This window comes from Suncus etruscus, chromosome 17 (genome assembly GCF_024139225.1).
Source record: "Suncus etruscus isolate mSunEtr1 chromosome 17, mSunEtr1.pri.cur, whole genome shotgun sequence".
NCBI classification, from domain to species: domain Eukaryota; kingdom Metazoa; phylum Chordata; class Mammalia; order Eulipotyphla; family Soricidae; genus Suncus; species Suncus etruscus.
The window spans coordinates 70684585-70702995 of record NC_064864.1 but is presented as its reverse complement, the minus strand read 5'-3'; positions in this window follow the sequence as shown (position 1 = coordinate 70702995).

Genomic DNA, 18411 nt, shown 5'->3' with positions numbered 1-18411 from the left:
TCTCCGAAGAGACCAGTGTTTGCCTAGCAGTTCTGGAAGTCTGGGGTTCAAACAATACCCATGGACCCAGGTAAGGAATCTATGTGCTTTGGGTTCAGCCAAAACTGCCCCATTGCTTTCTGGCATGGGAAACTCATGGGGATTCAGGACGAGACAGAAAATAGGATGGAGGACAGAGCCAACCATGAGAATCTGGGAGGGGATTCAGGCAGGGGAAGAAGAGGGGCCTCAGGGAAGAAAAATTGAGCACCACAGAGGCAGAGGAGCCCGAAGCTAAGTGGTGACCCTGGAGGAGACCCTCACAGAATCCAGCCCAGGTGTACCCTTTCTCATCTGTTCTACTTCCGACTGTACCAACCATGACTTCCAGGCCATACAGACACCTTCGCATCAGGAGCTAAGCCTCAGGGTGACTAATGCCTGGTCCTGTTCTTGGGCCCAAGTCCTGTTCCCGGAAGCCTGGCTGTCACTTGCCAGGAAGGTGACCCACACAAGCAGGACATGGCCACATCGACCCAGCCAGCCATGCCTTTGTTTCTCAGGAACAAAGAACTTGGGAACACAAGTGAGTTTCTTACACAATCCCCTCCATCCCACAGTGCATGTCACCCCACAAGGCAACTTGGGAAATTGGAACTGGCCATGTTTCATGTCAGTCACAGGACCCTGGGAATTTGCAAACAAATTCCAAAAACTACTGGCAGTTGTTCTTAGCGAGAAGGCCATTGAGCTTCAAAGGCAAGTGTGGCCCGAGAGTCACGCTTTAACCTCAGAATAGAGATTGATCCTGATCTGGATCATCTGGGAGTAGAGGCAAGTCCCATGAAAAATAAGGATCCCAGGGTAAAGTAAAGTCAATGAGGCTGTCCAGGCTCAGAAGGACTCAGAAGGGCTCAGGAGCACCCTTCTGGCCCCTTGCCCAGGCTGGGTGCAGGCACTTGTGCTGTGACGGAATGGAACAAATCTATTTACATTGTTTATGAGCATCTTTGCAGCTAAACAATTGATGGGGCTAATCCCGTTCGCTGTACATGAAGGATGGTTGCTGGGAGCCTCAAAGCGTATCTGAGCGATGACAAATTGGATTTACTGATTTGGGGAGATAGCCTGTAGGGAGGGGGACAGATGAGAAATGAGGGGATGGAGGAGGGTTTGAAGCCAAGGAATGATTTGCAGCTTGTTATAAGAGCATGTGAAAAGGAAGTTGGCAGGAAAAAACCTGCATGGGCTTCCGGCTCTTGGTCCATCCAAGTGGGTAGCCAATGGGTCCTATATCTACTGCTTTCTCTGACACCACAAAACTACTCACTTCTACTGCTGGCCTTCCCTGCTTGTTCAATGCCTCTGGCCGAGAGCAGTTCTTTTCTTCAGATGCCTCTGAGGTTCTGCTGGCCAAGGACTGAGGAGGGCAGAGCCAGGGGAGAGGATAGAACTCACTTCTTCCAGGACAACTTTCCCAGGGGCTTCCATCTGCAGTGAGAATCAAGACCCCAAGAGTGAATGTGACATGGTATTTTATCCCTCTGCCATGGAGCATTCAGAGAAAAGAGACAAGAGCAAGAAAAGCATTTCACTTGGCCCTTGGAGATCTCCCAAAAAGTGTACCATTCATGTATCCCAGTGGGCTTAGAGGGGAGATGAGAGATGGAGAGAAAGGGCTGTGGGGTGGACTAGATGAAATACGGAAACAGAGAGCAATTATAAAAGGTTCCAAGAGACATACAAAGGTCACTAGCACTTAGCTGCCTGAGACTGCTGTCTGTCTGTCTGTCTAAAGCAGGGGTCCTTAAACTTGTTAGACAGGGTGTCAGTTCACTGTCCCTCACACTCTTGGAGGGCCAGACTATATTTAAAAAAAAAAGACTGTAATCATACAACTACAATCATATTTGTAATCACAGTGTTTAAATAAAGATAATTATTAAAAAAACACTATGAAATAATGATAATTTCTGCAAGATACAGTGATTGAATCAAAGTAATTGAAATTTGCTAAACAAGAAGCATATAGAAAGAATTTTATTAATCTGTCCTAGTTTGGAGTATTTTATTATGTAATGTATATATATGTGAATTCTATATGCATATTATGTTCAGGTTCATTTTAATCTAATAAAAACTATTCTATATACCTAAAAAAAAAAGAATTCCTAAACATACTGCACATATCTTATTTTGAAGTAACAATGGGAACAAATATAATATTTAAAATAAAGAACAAGTAAAGTTAAATCAACAAACCTACCAGTATTCTTTTTTTTTTTGCTTTCTAGGCCACACCCTATGACTCTCAGGGGTTTTCCTGGCTATGCGCTCAGAAATTGCTCCTGGCTTGGGGGACCATATGGGACAATGGGGGATCTAACCACGGTTCATCTGAGGTCAGCCAATTGCAAGGCAAATGCCCTACCACTGCTCCACCACTCTGGCACCAAACCTACCAATATTTCAATGGGAACTATGGGCCTGCTTTTGGTGGGCAGTAGTTTAAGGACCCCTGTTGAGACTGAGAGGAGGAGTCCAGAGACAGAGAGGAGGAGGTAGTCAGAGAGCATATCCCGTGTGTGGCACTCATTTCACACTTGCACACTGTGGGCTGGGTCGAGTTAGCTGCTAAGGAGGACAGGCTACAGTGACAAAAATACACCCACCAGACCTGATAAATGCCCTCAGCGGGCTGCATATGGCCCACAGACTGTAGTTTGAGGAACTGGTCTAGAGACACCCTGTTCTAGAGACAGTGGGACAGAACTAGCATGGTGGTCTGTTGCCTCACATAGGTTTCTGGTTTCCAGTGTGGTAAGGCAAAGTCCATTCTTCAGCATTATGAGCACTTCTTTGTTTGTTTGTTTGTTTGTTTTTGGTCTTTGGGTCACATCCAGCAGCACTCAGGGGTTAGTCCTGGCTCTACGCTCAGAAATCGCTTCTGGCAGGCTCAGGGGACCATATGGGATGCTGGGATTCGAACCACCATCCTTCTGTATGCAAGGCAAATGCTCTACCTCCATGCTCTCTCTCCGGCCCATGAGCACTTCTGAACCCTGAGTGTCCTTACATCCTTCACCAGACTGTTGAGCCTGCTTGCTAAGTGACTCCATATCCCACTCCACCACACCCCCATAGTAGTTTCTGGAATGGAATCTGTGCCTTAGACTTCTGTGGGGTCACACAGCAGGATACACACCCAGGATGGGACATCACCCAGGCTCAGTGCTGTGAGTAGGACAGACCTGGTGTCTGCCAGAGCTTGGAGTCCAGGCAAGCAGCTCCTCATAGGATCTCTGGTGTTCACCCTCAGGTTTGCATCATTTTTAAGTATCAAAAGTCAAGAGACCACATGCTTCCAGGACCAGAAGGGGACTGAGTCTCCTAGACACTCCACAGATGACCCTGTCTTCTCTCTCTCTCTCTTTCTCTCTCTCTTTCTTTCTCTTTCTCTCTCTCTTTCTCTCTCTCTCTCATTATCCGGGACAAAGCATCTGGTTTGGAGATTCGTGTTCTCTCTCTCTCTCTCTCTCTCTCTCTCTCTCTCTCTCTCTCTCTCTCTCTCTCTGTCTGTCTCTCTCTGTCTCTCTGTCTCTCATTATCTGGGACAAAGCGTCTGGTTTGGAGATTCGTTGCCTGCATTTTGTTAACCTTCATGGTTTTCCCGAGAGAGAGAGGCTGAGGCAGCTAAAAGCATTCCTGGGGAGATGCTATCGGCCAGGCCGGATTCCAGAGCTTCAGGACAGAAGATGGTCTTTTGCTGGGGGGATTCAGACACCAACTGGGGGCTTATACTGTTCCTCCCCCACGCAGGACTCTGGCTAGCAGTAACAGCCTGGTTGAGTAATACAGCTATTTCTGGGCATCATGGATCCAGAACACCTGGTGGTGGTGCCCTTTTAAGCCAAGGATGCTCAGAGGACATCCTGCCTGTCGCTCCCTAGTCAGGAGCATTGAAAGCACATTTTCAAAAAGAGGCCAGAACTTTATTTTAAAAGCAGTCATGGAGGGATCAGAAACACACAGCCCAGCACCCTAGTGTTACCCCAACACGGAGTCCACAAATGAGAAGTGAACCCTCTTCCTTTTCCTGGGAAAGTGGCATCAAACCAGCAAGCCTTGCTCCCAGGTTGGGCTGACCTTGTGCTTAATAACAACAGATGCTCAGAGCACAGGCATTTGGAAGCTGGCTCCGTCTGCTGTTGGTCAGAAAATAGCAGGACATTTGGCGTGGGCTGCCCTCTCACCGTTGGAAAACTGGGCGCCCCATAAAGGACTGGGGAGGGGGACAGAGATGAGTACACAGGGTGGTTCTTCCCAGTGGTGGGGCAAAGCAGAGCTGCCTTTCAGAAAGAGATGGCTGCAGAACTGGCCAGACACTCATTCACACATGCACGCACACTCATGTACTCTCACACCTGTAGGCACTCACTCCCAACCCATACATGCACTCACAATCACATGCTCTCACACATAAACTTACACTCGCACTTCGACACTTGCACATACACTTACATAGACTGTCAGGACACTGATCTAGCAAGACAGGTTCTTACAACAGTATTTGTATTTATGTTTAAAGCACACAGTGCAAAGCAGCACCCCTGTTCCCAGAGCCAGAAGGCCCCCAACATCCACAGATCCCTGCCTTTCCTCCTCCTCACTTCCTCCTCTACACCCAGACACCCCGAGGTGCCCAGTTAGGGTGAGTTCCCTCTCTTGTCAAATGTCCATTTCTCACTTTCATTCCTTGGTACCCAGAGCCCATCCTAAATCTGACTTATGTCTCTAACATAAGCCTCAATTTCACAGCACTTGTGGCAAATTCCAATAGTTTATATTATCCAGCCCACTGGGGTCTGCAGGCTGTTTCTCAGACATGTGAATGCAGACACAAGCAAGATCCAGAGGTCTTGGGCCAGATCTCAGGCCTGGTCCATTGGGCTAGAATGTCCTCCTGCTCCTGTGACTTCCAGACTTGGGGCTCTTGAGCACAGAGTGGGAAAGAGAAGTGAAACCAGCAGCAAAATTCTAAAGAAGGAATCCACTTCTGCAAAGGGTATGAGAGGGTTCATTAACATTCTAGAAAAGGTTCCTGGAACCCGGTGTGGCCTTGGGCTGACAGTGCCAGTAGTAGAATCTTCCCATCCGGGTCTTGGCAGCCTGGCATGGAGTAGTAATGGCTATAATGACGATTGGGGACACTGAAGGATCTCAGAGAAGGGGCCCAAGGCCACCAGTACCCAGTGCTACAGCACCGGGCTGGAATCTCCCATCAGAGACCCTTCAGCCTTTTCTTGCTTTGTTCTCAGATCTCACATCAGAAAGGATCAGAACCAAAAATTTCTCACATGTGTGGGCTCAGGGCTCCTTCTCTTGGGGGTCCCCATCAGACCCTGCAGTAGTGAAGGGCTCAGGCCACTCATAGCAAGTTGGCCTCGAGTCCTAGCATGATTCAGAAAGCCATTGCCCCTCCCCACGCCCTGAGCCTGGTCAGAACGAAGACAGATGCGGTCCGACCTGGCCATCTCCACATGCTCCTGTCGTGTGTCGCTGAGCAGAGGCCCTGTGACAGGCAGCAGATTGGTTGGCTCTGATTCCAGCCCAGAGTGATGTTATGGTAAATGGGCTCATTTATAAAATCTTCCAAAGCAAGAGCTCCTAACGGCAGTGCTCACACAGCCGTGACTCTGGCGTGGCGAATGGCACCGCTGTGGATCGAGTGGGGGGGGCGATGCTGTGGGCTTTGGGGGGGGACCCGCCTTCCAGTGACAGACTGGAGCCTATCCGGGAGGCCTCTCACTGCCCAGCTGGACCAGATGGCACAGATGTGAGGGGCAGTGGCATTGCAGGCTCAAGGCAAATGAGTTCATGATGCAGGCAGAGGAGTCAGGCTACTTTCCCTTCCCCCCCTACCCCCCACAACACGGACACCCTGCTTCTCCCCAAAGTGAATTTGCCCGGTTAGCTCCTGTTGATTTCTGCAACAAACCCAAAGTGAGTGCCCATTTCCCACCCTACTTTTCCCCCATCCCCAGGTTTGCTTCTGACTTTAGGCTTCTGAACCATGTAGGCGACACTTTGTCTCTTTTCATGGTTCCTTGGTGAGTCCTTTGCTTAGGGACAGTTTTGATTTGGCGACAAAGGAAAGATGCAGGGACAGGAGGATGCAGGAGCTTCTTAATTGAGAGGGAAAGAGAAGCTTCCGGTAAAGAAACGCATTCACCTGATGCAACTCCAGGCAACCCGGCTGAGCTCAAGCACTCGCTCAGGCAGGAAGGACCTTCTGGAAGTGGAAAGTGCCCACTCACCACGGAACCAGAACCAGAACCAGTTTGTGTGTCGGCATTTCCAACGAAATGAACCCCCTGTACAAATACTTCCTGAGAAACATTCTGGGCTTCCCGGCCAGCTCTTCACTAAGAGAGGGCATCAGTGACTCTTCCGTTCAGGGTCCAGGCCAGCATCCTTGGCCCCTGCCCAGCTCTGATGCCCTGGAGCCCTCAGCCACGCTGCTCTGTTAATCATGTGGCACCGGGAACACTGGACACATTTGGCTCACCCACCCGAGGGGACCCTGCTGCTGTGCTCTGCCAGGCTGCAGATAACACCTCTGGGGGCAATTCTGCCCCCCATGTCATCTCTAGACTCTACTAGGCACCCAATAACCTGCCACTTGGCCTCTGCTTGCAAAGAATGTCCCTTTGCAGCGGGTCTTGGAGACCCAGACTCAGGGGATCCACTCCAGCCCATGCCACCCACTACATCGCAACCCCTGAATGGATCTTGGCAGGCCAGCCAGACCCAAGCTCCAAACAGACCCCTGAGTGATGTGCATGGATGTTGCCTCGAGTGGCTGAAGCTTTGGCTACATTGAGGGAGAGAATCAATGCTAAATTATTAGGTGAAAGTCTGCTTGTCTCTTTGTCTCCAAAACACTACAGAAGGCAGGCCAGCCCCTGCCTCCTTGCTCCTCTTCAGACAAGCGGGCAGCAGGACAACAGGCAATGCCACCACCCACTGAGGGAAGTGGGAGGAAGCTTCATAGTTCTGGGGAATACTTGGATACAGATGCCACAGGAGGGAAGGGAAGGCTGTGAAGGAGGACGGGCTGGGGCCCAACTGCTGCTCAGAGGCTGAAACTTCTTGGCTGTGCCCCCCTGGCATCACTGGAACTTCTCCAAAGGAGCCTCTGGTGTTCCAGAGGTCACTACTAGGTGATCTGAGGCTGAGGTGCAGGTGCTAAGGATGAGTATAGCTGTTTGTGCCCACGGTTGGCTAAGAAGCTCAGTTTCTGTAGCATGATGGATGGGTAGGAGACAGAACTTTACCTGTGTCACTCAGCTGGGCCACGCAGCCTCCTTGATCTTCTCAGAGAAGCCCTGGAAATGCTGGGGAACTTGCCCAGCTCTTAAGCATCCCAGGTCATGGGTGCAGTAGGGATCAGTAACCCTCAGAGCTAGAGAGGCAGCCAAAGTCCTGCCCAGAATCTCAGAGCTTCCTAAACCTCTGAAGCTTATCCTCTGGTGGGAATGGAACTCTGAATCCCACAGCCCTGAGATGGTCATTTTGCAGGTTGTTTACAAGTGGGGATTAACTAAGGCAGAAGAGACCATCCCTGCCCCTGACCAGGTAAACTGAGTCAAGCTCAGGCTCCTTTCCTAGTACGTCCATAGATATGACCTCACCAGAAGGGCCAGAGCTTTGAGCCTGAACATAGGGACTGTTACATGTGAGTCTCACACTGGAGAGACACAGATAGGAGGAAGGTGGGGTAGACCAGAGGAGAGAGTTCTAGGACAGATCCCAGAGGACAATGAAGCAGCTTCGGGAGAAGCTTGAGGGTATTGGGGGCAGTCTCAGGCAGGGAACCCCCAGGAATAGGCCTGCACACACACAGTCCTGTAGTAGATAAAGAAATTTTCTGCCCAGCAAGAGAAGCTCATGGAGTCAACAGACCATCCAGGGCTGAGTGTCCTCAAACAGTAGCTGCACCAATCCTGGCATCTCAGCAAAGAAGGTTCAAGCCCTTTGGCATCAGGACTGATTGTGGGCATTTTCCAGATCCCTCAGCCAGGCCAGTCACTTAGCACAGCAGGTCCCCAGGGCACAGGAGCCAGCAGCTGGCAGTGGTTCCATCTACCTTACCTGCATTTACCAGGGGGCTGGCATCAGAGAGGCTGCTCCTGCTAGTGCCCACAGGGGCTGAGGGTTGGGAGACATTCACAGGCCTTTCCATGCCATGAAGTGGGGGATCCCATACACCCAGAGGTGGCCAGAAGGTACTCCCAACTTTGCCCAATGTCCTGTCCAGACACAGGTAGGATGAAGACTTTGCTCCTTCCTCTCCAGCCCCACCTGCCTCCCAAATCTGCAGTTCTGGGGTGCTCCCACAGCAAAATCTAAATCAAGTGATAATCTAAATCAATCCCGAGTCACCCATGAGCCTGTGGGGAAATTCTCGGGCTCAGCCCAGGACGTGAAAGGATGTTTGTGGGACTTTGCCCAACCCAGACATACATTTGTCCTCTGTCTCCTGCTCGGAATAGATTCGGGCCACACACAGGCGCCATGTGGAGTCAGAGCCTGTAGACCTAAACTAACTCTATGCACTCACACCTTGCTCCCAGACGGTACAGGGTGAAGGTGCTGTCCTGGGTGCCCACACACCCAGCTGCCTGGAGTAGGGGTCACTGGTGGAAACTGGGCTATGTTTTTCACATGCAGCCATTAGGAAAAATTAAGTCATGACATTTTTCTATACTTGGATAGATGTGAGGTTATTATGCAGAGTGAAAAGAGTGAAATAAGTCAGAGGGAGAGACATAGAATAATGTCACTCATCTGTGGGATTTAAAAAAATAAAAGATATGGTAATAATATCCGGAGACAATAGAGATGAGGATCGAGAGGACCCGTGGTAGGAAGCTTGTCACAAAGAGTAGTGAGTGCAGTTAGGACAGAGAAGGAAGCACTAGGATAATGAATTGGGAATGATCACCTGGACAAGAACTGGGTGCTGAAAGGGGATAAAGTGACATGCATGGTACCCTTTCATTAGCGATAGTGCAATCCCCAGTGTCAAAATGGGGGCATTCACTTTTGAAGGACAAATCTTATCACATTTATCTTGGGGGACATGCCATGGACATGGCTTTCTCCAGGGCCTCTCTGAGAGGGGAGGGTTAGGACAGTCGTGAACCAGTCCCTGACCTGCCTCTTGGCATTTCCAGCGGTTTATAGATTGTATCTTTTGCATAGTTTTAGCACATTGAGCCTGGAGCAGGTGGAGGATGGATGAATCCTCCTCAAGTTCACCTGCCCTGACATGCTGCCTTCCAGGACATACCTGGGTTCCTAACTTGGCCTGACTCCTGAAGGGACACACTACTGATCTGAGCAGAAGCAGCTGAGTTGGGAGGGTGCAGAATACAGCACCCCCGTGTGTGGGCACCCAGGACAGCACCTTGACCCTGTACCATCTGGGAGCAAGGTATAGGTGCACAGAGTTAGTTTAGGTCTGCAGGTTCTGGCTCCACATGGCCCCTGTGTGTGGCCCGAATCTATTCCGAGCAGGAGACAGAGGACAAATGTGTGTCTGGATTGGGCAAAGTCCCACAAACATCCTTTCATGTCCTGAGCTGAGCCCGAGAATTTCCCCGAGGGCTCACGGGCGACTCGGGATTGATTTAGATTCTCAATTGCAAAGGTGAAAAGGAGGTTAAGCCTTAAGTCTGGGTTCAGCACCAGGAGCAAGGAGGGAGGGGGTTTGTGGGCTGCAGAGGGGGCCCCTAGGCAGTAGCAAGGTGGGGGGTACTGGCTGGAAAGGAGGGTTGCTGGGAGATTGCAAATCTCCAGATGTTTTGAGTCAGAAACGTACTGCCCCTGCACCCGACGGGAGTGGCCATTGTTTCAAGAATTGGGGTCCTGGGGTGTATCCAAGCTTTAAGTGCCCGAGACCAACTTGCTTGTGTAGGATTTCGTGACAAATGCAGCTAACTTCATTCTCCCATGAACTGCTATCTCCCCCCTCATAGGACAGCTGGTGCTCTGCAAAGAAAAAATAATATTTTAGGAGAGTGGTTTCCTGAAATGACTGACGTGTCCATCAAGTGCCTTCAACTGTTTCACTAATTAGATTAAGCCGATTTAATGAGTCAGACACAGCAAAGACTTTTCCTTCCCACTTTGCTGCCTTCCTTCAGTAATGCAGACCGAGCCCGGGAATTAGGTGGGATAATTTTAAGGCCAGACCCATATAAGCTGAGAGATTCAAATTAAGGTTTAATTAACCTGCTTAGTACAAGAATCTCCAAACAGCGGGAGACGTTACACCCTGTTACGTGTGATCAGTAATAACAAGGCACAACAGGCTCCATCACACCATTAGGTGGGCCCAGGTATCTGCCTCCGCCCGGGTTCCTGAGAGAACATTTGACGCCGTTGCAGAATAATATCTCTGAGATGGCCCAAGCTGGTTGTGTCCAATAATTAGCTTGAAACTACCCAGACTATTGACTCCTCAGCCCCTTTCTAAGTCCATGACACCTTGGGAGTCAAAGAGTTGACCTCTGTCCTTTAGGCCTGTGGTGCATGTCCAGGTTTCCTTTGCTTGCTGCCCCTCTTTGCCCACTTCCCAATGAGGGTCGACCAGCACAGAACATGCCTGAGAGTCTGACAGGCTGTTTGGGGACTGAGGCAGGTTCATCACAAAGCCTTTGCTTCTCCTTGGCCCACTCGTGAAAGTTGAATTCTGAGAACTCAGGACCAACTCCTTGAAGGGGAAGAGAATTTCCTCTTTGTCATCCAAAATCTCACTTCTCTCTACTAACTGGGGCTTGTTTAAAAGCAATAGGTGCCCTAGGACTAGTTTAGCACAGTTTCGGTCGGGATGATGGCTTTAGAAGCAGGTAGATGAGGAAGGCATGAAGTCTGCACTCACTGTGAATAGGGTGGCATTCTCATCCAGAAGCAAGTTCAAGACCTGTTTTAGAAACATCTCTGAGATCCTTGTGAGACTCGGGACACCTCCAATAGAAGATTTTTCATGCATTTCTCTGGTGGGGGTTTGGACGGGGTAGAGGGAAGCAAAGTTATCCAACCAGGATTTACATATTCCAAATGTTCTCCAACCTGTCTAAAAGAAGTCCCCTAAGTTAGTATTCTGGCATTTACACCCTCACAAAATCAGCAACCCTGCTTGCTGTAGATATGACAATGGGTAAGCCCTGGTTCCACCCTGGGGTCAGTTACACTCGATGGTAGCTTGGACCAAGTTGATCTGGGCTCACACCACCAGGATCTAGAGGAGAAATATGCCAGGACTACAGGGCCTGATGCACAATGATCCAACTTTGGATGTTCTTAATTACTTGACAGCAGTGCCCAAGTGAGGTACTCTTGGCAGAAACTGAGGGATTCTCATGATTCTCAGGGATGCCAGTCAGAGACAGCACCACAGTGGACAGTAGCTGGTGACTGAAATGTCCCCATTTTGTGTAAAACCAGGTTTAAACTAGAGGATGGTGCCCAGCCAAGCCCAAGCATGTCTGAGAATGTCAGGTTATGAGGTCTGGCACCCATGAGGTGGAAAAAACACTTTGACTAACAAGACCATAGATTTATAGTTTTTCAGACTACAGCCCTGCCAGAAGTCAAGATAGACATACTCAGGCCCATTTCCTATGGAAAACGACTACAACTGAAACCACAAATTTCAAACTGCTCTCGGGTACACTTGATGTTGGAGACATGGGACTGACCAGTGGAAAGGCATCATCTTGACAGAGTGACATCAGTTGCAATGGCAAAAAGGAGAAAATGAACCATCACCATACACCAACCTGAGGAATCCCCTGATGCAAGAAATGATCGTGAGCACATGAAACTTAGCTTTGGCATGGGGGTAACATGCAACTCCAGAAATATGTATACCAATGTAACAACCTAACCTTTCTGGCCTGCAAATAATCCATAGATAGTGACTGCAGGAGCATAGGCCCTAAATCTAATCATCTCTGAGAATTTCCTCTAGTTCCAGCCAACAATGGATGTCTCTGGTGTATGATACATGAATGGGAGAACAGGCTGACTCATCTATAGGTGGCATAGACACTGCTTTAGAAAGCCAATTCCACATGGGGTACTTTCTGTCCAGGACCCTACTGTGACCAGGCATGGGTCCTGTCTGAATGTGGCATGGAAGGAGCATCTCCTGGCAGACTATAGGCAATGGGAGAGGTTTGAAGCCATGGAAAGCCCTGAACTTGCTGAGTCTCACAGACTGTTTTGTGTTACTAGTTTGTGGCTGTTTCCAGAGTTCCACAAAGTAAAATAAGGACAAATCTGGGGTTCCCTTTGAAAGACTTCTTTCAAATTCAAGGCAGACAGAAATATAGATAACTATAAGTTATCTCATTGATGGGCCATTTTATTGAAACTCTGTTGTATTATTTTCTCCATTTGGGATTCTAGTTGGAAGTTATTCTGATGAAAAATGATGCTGTTATGATGTACCATTGATTCAAGCTATGAATGGATAAATGGGTGGATGGCTGCATGCACAGGTGGCAGGGTAGTCTAGTGATGTGTATGTACAGGGGCTAGCTGAGGGACTCAGGGTCACTCACAGAGGCTCTGCTCAGATTTGGTTACCAGGACCACACTCAGAAGTAAAGAGACCATGTTGTTCTGAATTGAATTCAGGGCTTTGAGCATGAAAAGCATGCACCCCACTCCTCCCAGGCCCTAACTCTGGGGTACAAGGGGATAGAAACACCAAAGCATAAATGAAGAGTACATGGATGAATAGAGAGAGAAATGAATAAGTGGATGATGGTGGATAGATAGATGGATGGATGGATGAATTGATATGGGAGAGAGGGAAAAAAGGGAAAGAATGGGGAAAGATAATGGATGGGTCAGGGCACAGATGATGTGTGGATGGGTATATAAATAGGTGGGTGCAATAACAGGTGGGCAATGCACAAAATAATGGAGTTGTGTTTTGGGTATATGGGTGGGTGTATGAGTGAGTGGTGGTTGGGTGTATAGGTGGATGGATGGGTGGGTAGATGAATGGGGCGGTGAATGGAAGCTAGTTACTCACATATGTGTCCTCAGGGGTGTTGCCAAACTATCATCATTAACTCACTCACATACTGTAGCCTCTGAAACACCCCATAGCATGACCTGTGTTTTCAGTGCTGCTTCTGGGAAATCTCACAAAGCCACTGATGCTGTTCACTACCAGGAGAAAGAGACCATGGAAAAGGTCACCTCCAATTGGCCACAATTGGCCTTCACTGCAGCCACTGGAAGACTCAGATAGTTCCAGGTGTGCTGAGGGTAAATTTAACTTGGAGACCTCATGCCAAAAAGCCTTTCCTTCCTGGCTTCTTCCCTTCAAATGCTGAACCTTGTGAAAAGAAATGAAAGAGTGAGTAATGTGGTCTAACAGCCATTGTTTTGATAACTCCAGAGCAGGTCCTGAACTCAATGGAGAGGGTTCCAGGCATCATTAAGGATGGCTGAGCTGATCAGCATGCACTGACCTCCCTGGTGCCCTACCTTCTCCCACACTGCTCTCACATCCAAGGCTCTGAGCAGCAGCAGAGACAATTGTCCATCTGCCTCTGGGTTGTCCTTTCAAAGTTGGAACCATCAGATTCTGGGTCTCGCTGTCTTGCACAACTTCCCTCCTGATGGACACTGGGACTGGCTCCTTCTCGAACATGCTTCCCCAAAGGTAGGCCAGAGTGCTGATAATTGAGAGGAAAAGAAATCAGAACAGCACAGGACTCCCTGTACCCTGTCACCCACCCGATGGACCATCTGGACCCAATTGAACAAGTCAGATAGAAGCAGGAGGGGCATGGGCACTTGTTGGGAGGGACACAGCCAACAAGGGTTAGGGCATGGCTCCTCTTTTCCACCGATACCAGGTCCAGGCCAGCCATGCCTGACAGCAGTGCCAGATGTGACCTCCCAGGACACGCCCCGAGAAGGTCATGAGACCTTCCAGTTGTTGGGGATGGTGGCATATAGTCTCACTCTGGTCCCATGTGAAGCAGCCCCAATTACCCATGAGTCTCAGAGCCAGAGGCCACCAGGCAACAGAAAACTGGATGTTTAGGGCTCACTCAAACACACATACTCAACTCATATTCAACACACATTCACACTTACACACATACACACATTCATACATACTGACAGAGTCACATACTTATACGCTCATATACATTCAGATAGTCACAAACACAACATTCAATGCGCACAGATATTTACATATTCATACACACACATATTCACACAACCAACGTATTCACACATACTCATACACAGGAGCAAGGTAGTCTGCTCTTTCCTCAGGCAGGTGGAGTAGGCACTGCTCAGGGCACATCTGGGCCCTTCCTGCTGGACTCAGACTCCCTCCTCCTTCATCTCCACAATCTGAGCTCTCCAAGCCACACTCCAAGCACCCCCAGGCAGCTGACAGGCTAGGGCAGAGAACACAAGGGGTCCTGAAGAGAAGCAGGAGACACAGGGTGCTGGATCCTCACCTGCATGATCGCCTGTTCTGGCTGTACCCACTGGGAGCCAGATCCCTCCTGAGATCAGGTCCAAGTACCCCATTGGTGCTGCCCTGGCCTGGAGAAGCTTGGAGGTCGGGGTCCACCCAGCCACAACCCCCAGAGGTGTCATTTCTGGCCTTCAGCTATGCCCTTTGAGAATAAACAGACAGGGTATCCAGGGGTGCTGCACGTGCCTGGCTCACACGTGCCCAGCTGGGCCCCCTCCCTGGCTTCCTGGAAGGAAGCAAACGGACCAAGCGCCAGCACCCGCCGAGGCTCATCTCCAGCAATGGCTCCCACCTCACACCTTACTGTAATTTTCCCATTAGTGGTGATTTCACTATGTTAATGCTGCTTAACAGGGTTGAACAGTGAGGCGAGAGCTTGGAACCCCCACCTCTCCTGGGGGGGCCACTGCCTGAGCAGTGGGATAGGGTGCAGCCACCTGCCCTGGGGGCAATCAGGCTTAGAGACCTCTCACTTCATTCTGGAGGAAGCTCATTATAGTCTGTGGGTGATCAACCACCCCTTTAAGGGGCTGGACACTGAACCATATTTTGCACTCTGCATTTCCCTCTGTGCCCCAAGGTCAGGGGTGAAGTCCCCCCAACCTGCCGACCTGCCTGGTCTAGAAGTCGCATCTCCCGTCCCTGGTGGACCCACTGGGCCTATGAAATGGTTCATTCTTGGGGTCGAATCCTCCCCTCTCAGTGAACAGACTTAGGGGAGAGTTGGGAGCCCAACATGACCCTAGTTGGGGAGAGCATCTAAAGATGGAACCAGGCTCTCCTCCATCCCTGTCCGCCTGCCTGGTGCCCACCGAGCCACCTAGCCACTGGCACCAGGGTGGCCTGGTGGGGCTGGGATGGAGGGGGATTGAGTGCAGGAAGCAAACATGAGCTTATAGCTCAGCCCAGCTACTATCCTGGGCCTCCTCCTTTCTCCTTCTTCTCTCCCTCCTCTCTCCTCTTTCTTCCCTCCTTCCTTTCCTCCTCCCTTCCTCCTCCTTTCCTCCCTCCTGCCATCCTCTTTCCCTCCTACCTCCATGCTTTCTCATTGCTCCTGGTCAGTTGAAGAACGTTTCCCCAACCTGGGCCTCTCCTAACTGCTTGCAGCACTGACTCTGCCATTTGCCACAGGCCCGGTACTGGCATTAAGCAGAGCCCCAAAGGCTGGCACCAAGCAGGACAGACATCCATCCAGTGGCTCTGGCATAGCCCACACTTCTGGACAGAAAGGGGGACATGTTCCCCATGGCGGGGCACTGGTTTGTCCCGAAGGCAACAGGGTTCTCGGCACCCCCAAACAACAAAGTCAAGCTTCCAACAGGCAGGTGGGCATCCTGGCAGCAGCTCTGGGCACGGGAGGCAGCAGGCAGAGCTGTGTGGAACAGGCACAATGCCCATACGTTCTTTGCTACATGCAGAATTAGGGTTCCCAAGGGTGTCCCATGAAGCTCAGGACAGAGAGGGCCTTCAGGAGATAAAGGGCAGATCAGAATGTCCACCTGGGCATGACAGCAGCTTGCCTACTTGAGAGTCCTGCTCCAGAGTCACAGACCAGCCCACCTGAGTTCCTACACCACGTCACATTAAGGCCACCCCCCAGCTGGCCTCTCAGCAGCTGTGCTGGACCCCTCAGCCCTGACTCTTCCCCAGCCCTGGGTGCCCGTAGTTCTCAGGGTCACTCTGGGGTCATCAAAGCTCCTGAAATTTCTCTGCCAGAGGGTTCATGCAGACCTGCACCTGAGGCTGCAGACACAGAACAACAGCCACTGGCAGCTCGAACCAAGATCACTTGTCCCGGATGTCTTGCCATAGGGTCCAGAAGATCCTGTATATGACCCTTTCCTGGCTTTACTGAAAGTTGGCAGGTGCAACAGGGCCTCTGCGTGAGAGCCCAGCACATAGGACAAGTGTCCTGGGTTTTCAGGAGAAAGGTTTCCAGGACCATGCCACCCTTCAGCCTTGCCCACAGACATACCAGGGGGAGAGGGCAGGGGGACCCTGGAGTCTGCTTGCTCTTGCCTGGGTTCTGTGATTGGGGACAGTTTTCTCTGGTCTTGAGATGGTTTCAAACACAAACACACACACACACACACACACACACACACACACACAAATGTCACCCAGCCCCACACAGCTGCCCAAGTCCCTGTCAACTGGAAGAAGATGTCAGGACAGAAGACCCAGCTAACTGATGGGCAGTAACAGGCAGGCCTCCTCCGCCCTGATCTCAGTCGCCATCCTCCATCTACTCAGATCAGCACCCCCTGAAGTCCACCATGCACCCCGAAGCTGACAACTGGACTTCTGGTCTGGGGTCCTGTGTGCAAAGAACCCCTTTCCCCAGCTCAGGTGCTGCAGTGAACAATGGAAGAATCCACACAGAGGATCCAAAGAGTCCTGCACTCCAAGACGTGGGGTGGCAGGTGGGAGTCATATCACCAGCCGCCTCCACGGCCGACTGCACTGAGGCTGGTCCTGTTTACTGGGCGAAGGTGCCGCATGTGTCGCCGTGCCAGCCCACAGCATCCAAAGGAGTCGTTAGTGCGCGTCAGTCGTAAACGTGGCAGATCCACGAGCCGGGCAGGGGCTGCCCCGAGGCCCCGTGCAGCTTAAGCACTTGGCACGCGGCTGCCACAGACGGGAGAGGGGCCGCGCGCATCATTTGGGCTCGAGTGCCGTGCACTTGAAATAATTACTTTAATCAGCAAAAGTTAATTACTTTAAATCATAAATTAATGGTGGAGCATTTGGCAGGGGCTGACGTGTGCGACGATGCTGTCAGGGCCCTGCAGCCCCAGTGACCCCCAGCCCCTCTCCTCCTCCAGTCTCCCAGGGGGGACGAGCACTGTGTGCTGGGGCTGAAGGACTCTGCTGCTCCAGGAAGAGCTCGCCTTGAGCTGTTGCCGATGAAAAGGCACCGTGAGGAGCCCATGCAGCTGGGCAGGTGTTACCCCAGAAGCGGCCCCTGACAATAATCACTTCTTAGCGTGGCATCTGCCTGGCTTTTACGACTCCATCGGAAAGATGGTTTGAGGAAATCAGCTGTGGATGTGTTTTATGAGTCGGGAGTTAGTCATGTTTGCTGGGGGTGAAGATGGGCAGAAAATGCTGATCCCAACCCCTAGCCCCAATGGGAACTGATGGAAGAAGCTTCCCTCACCTACCTTCCAGGTGGGTCCTCAAATGCCTCCTCCCCAAGGCAGTATTTCAGTGAAGGGCAGCCACCTGAGGACCCTCTTTCCAAACTCCGGAGTCAGGGAACACATTTGACCCTGGCCAAGGAGAGACCACAGCTCACGCAGTGCCCAGGGTCAGCCCTTGCTGCCCTGGGGAGCTGTGGCATCTGTCAGCTTCACAGAGGGAGAGAGGCTGCAGGAGGCAAGCAAGGGGGCATCCTGGATCCCAAGGGCTACGCAGGAAACCCTGTGGCACATTGCAGGGGAGTGGGGTTTCGGACCACAATCCCCACTTCCAGGGCCAGTGACACTGGATGGCCAGTGTCAAACGTGGGTCAGGCCTGACTTCCATCCCACGCTGGACCCAGCTGCTGGGAACAAGGGCTCTTCCAACTGGAAAGGGGAGACATGCTGGAGGAGATGAGGAGGGCCACAACAGCCTGTGAGCAACACAGGGTCCAGCTGCCATGACCTGTGTGAATTTTGCCCTCAGAGCCCACAGGGAAGCCAGGAGCCCAGTTTTGGCGGAGAACAACACAGATTTATCAAGCTTTCAAGGTGCAGTTCCTGCAGGTGGTCACCAGGGGGTGAAGGGGTGTTCCCCAAAAATGGTGCTGAAGACACCAGGGACAACAGGGACAACATGGACATAATGGATGTCATGGA